We start from the raw sequence: 3,433 nt of genomic DNA, 5'->3' as shown, positions 1-3,433 counted from the left end.
CCCCTCCCCTCCGTACTCCGGATAAACAACCCGCGGCTGCAGCGCCCACCCCCGCGCGCCTCCTGGCTCCGGACCCGGCCTCTCCACGGCCGGCCAGTGCCTGCAGCTCCGGAGCACCGTCCTAGGCCCCAGGACCCTTCACCTGTGAGCTGCTGGGGCTGCGGAACATCCGGAGCTTTGCTATTTTGTTACGGAAAAAGCGAATCCCCGAGGGGGGTGGGGTGGCGGGCGGGCAGGCTGGCGGGGGAGACTTGAAACCGCTCCGGCGCTCCAATTGGCCCTCTTGGAGAAAAGGGGCGTGGCCCCTCCTTACTATGCGGTGCGAGGACCCAACAACATTCCAGTCGTTGCGGCCACGCCCCCGGGCCACTCCCCCCCTCGCCCCCCTGCGGCCTCCCAGTCTCCTCGGCCACACCCCCTTCCCAACTACTTAAAAGGACACTCCAAAGCTCACGTTTCCCTACTCGGTGCTTGTGTGTTCACGTCTGTGCATCTCTTCTCGGGTAACCAGGGCAAGCCGCGAAGCCTAACCCAGGTTGGGTCAGGATGGGAGGGTTCGGGGCAGTTTTCTTACTTCCTGCTTGGCCCTCGAATCGTGAACCCCCAGTTTCACATAAAAGAGTACAACCATTGAATCCCGAAAGAGATGTGTTTGGGGGGGGGGGGGGGGGGGGGGGGGGGGGCCCGGGCCCCCAAAATAAGAACAGGAGCTGTTCTCGGGGGGGGCGCGCCCCCCCCCCCCCCCCACTTCAAATGAGACATGAGTTGCAGGGCTTTGCTCAAAGCCCATCACTCATTCCCATTCAGGGCTTACTCTCCTCCCCCCACCCCCTCCCCAACCCGGTAGTCCCAGCCTCAGTTTAGATGGATAGAGGTCTCTAAGGGAAGAGCTTTTGCTCAGTGACCTCAATGCTGCCCTCCCTCTTTGCTCTTAGGCCTCAGACACCCTCCCTTGGCTATGGCTCCTGGACTTTCAAGGCTGTAGGTGAGGGACACACACACACACACACACACACACACACACACACACACACTTGTTCCCAAGAGGCTCCAGAAGGGCAAGTTTTAACTCCATATTAGATCCTTCCCAGTGAGCTACATCTGTCTACAGGTGATGTGGGCTGCCTTGGGAGGAAGGGAACCATTCAACACTGGCAGGAGTGATGCAGGGTGAGATTGCACTGGGTGACTTATGAGCTATTAGAACCCTAATAGTACCTGATTTAATGGAACTCACCGACCAAGGAAGGGGCTTCCAGAAGGTAAGGACTTCTCTGGTCTCTGGCAGCTGGGAGCAGCTGATGGCCTTCCCTCTGCAGTTCCCATTGCCCAACTTACACCAGGTCTCACTAGGAGGTGGAGGACAAGTAGGTCATATCTGAACTCTCCAGGTACCATCAAATACCTGACCCCCACAGTCCCTCCTTCATGAGGACAGGTGTGGTTGTGATGTGTATCAGCCTGTGTGCCTTAATAGTGCTTGTGTGGGCCTGTTTCTTCTGTTCCTACACACACATTGACAAAACCTTTTTATATAACACTATTTTAATGGAAATGCTGTTTTTCCAAAATGAGAGCTGTTACAGAAGATCTGAATGATGCTTATGTAACTTTAAAAACTGAGTTTGGGTAGATCTTAATTTGTTAACGGAAGGGGAAAGGGAGGCGTTCTTGTGTATTTATCTCCCATCATTATTAAAAGATCACTAAACCAATAGGATTCTCGAAGGTAAATCTTCATTAGTTAGGTTATGATGGGGCCTTTTTGGGCCCTGCCCCCTACACCTTTGCAAGTTAGTTCGGTTGATGGGAGGAGGGAGAGTGCAGGGAGGAGGGGAGAATTGAGGATTCAGAGGGACCTGCTACCCCCACCTCTGTAGTGGTGGACAGGACACTACATCTCTCTAGACTTCAATTTGCTCATCGGTAGAGACAATCCCTCCCTCATTTATAGTTTATAAAGTACTTACACAGACACTGCCTCTTTTAATCTCTCATGTCTTTGAGGTTGACAGAGCAGTTTTATGCCCATGTTGTAGAGGAGGAAACAGGGTCTGGAAAGGTTAATTGACTTACCCAAGGTCTTTCACAAGCTTAGTAGGAGGAGGCAACTCTAAACTTTTTTTCTTTTTTCTTTTTTTATAATTTCCTATGTGTAGAATGGAGGAAATACTAGAACCTAGTCACTGTCTTTTTTTGCTAAGAACTCTAATTATATCACCTCCTCTGGGAAGTCCTCCCAGATACCCACTCTCACATCAGGGTTTTACAGCTTCCTACATACTCCGAGCACTTAACATTTTGTCTTGCAACTGGCAGTTTGCTTATTGGCTTCCCAACCAGAAGATGGATTGAGATTAATTGAGACTAATGAATAATGTATTATTTATTAGTGTGTCTCTTGTACCTACCATAGTACCTGCCACAGAGCAGGCAGCCTTATGTGTTTGCTGTATGAGTCTTTACTCTATGTCTTAACCCGTGTTCTTTTGGATGGGGGTTCAGAGACCCACGGCAAGAAGCACATTTTATACTGCAAGATAACTAAAACAATTTTCACAGGACAGTATTTGCCCGTGCTGTGTATGTGCACTGTGATGTTTTCTATTGTATTCTATTTCATGTTTTTAAGGTGCTGTCCGTGACCCACTAATTTGATTTCATGACCCACTACCAGGTTGTGACTTTTGGTTGGCACAACACTGCTGTCATTTTCTGTCCGTTGTAGATGCCTTCTCTGTGTACTGTTGAACTGTCCCTAATAGATGCAGAGGATATGGTGCTCAGGTAGCCATTGTTATGAGGTCAAGGAAAAGTTTATATATAAGAAAACAGAAACCCTTCCAAGACTAGAGAGAGGCACAAGGGTGCAAATAGAAGTCAGAGGAGGGGGAAGGGATAGATGAGGGAAGGTCTCCTAGAGGCCTGCTGGGAACCTTTGTGCCTCCAGAAACTAAAAGCCAGTGCCAGCTTTACTGGAGCCTGGAACCCCAAACACGGATAGGCCATGGGACTCTTGTTGATCTGCCCCCAGAGTATAGGTCTCCACTCCAGAAAGCTCTCTGTTAAGGGGGTGGGGGAAGTGAGGGGTAAGTGGACATTCCCACTTCTGCCTAAAACAGCCTCTTCAATAACCTCTTGCCTCTAGGCCAGTTGCTGACTATGTGACTTTGGGTAGGTTGTTTAACTAGGTTCAAGGTTGAGGGTTGAAGCCAGGGCTCTCTGGGCCTCACGCCTCTCCCAAGAGAAAGCTCACCTACCTGTCCCATCCCTATACCTCACCGGGAGGGCTGGTGAGAGGCAGTGTGAAAACAGAAGCACCCCCACCCCCAACCACCAGCAAGTGCCAGAACAGTGGCGTGGTGAGGGTGGGGCTCCAAGGAGCGGCTGTCCCTGTCCGTCCCTGTCTGGTGGCCTGGACTGGGTGTTCCTG

This window comes from Herpailurus yagouaroundi, unplaced genomic scaffold (assembly GCF_014898765.1).
Source record: "Herpailurus yagouaroundi ecotype Mexico unplaced genomic scaffold, PumYag 182, whole genome shotgun sequence".
NCBI classification, from domain to species: domain Eukaryota; kingdom Metazoa; phylum Chordata; class Mammalia; order Carnivora; family Felidae; genus Herpailurus; species Herpailurus yagouaroundi.
The sequence above is the reverse complement of the archived record's forward strand: the minus strand, read 5'-3'. Positions refer to the sequence as shown.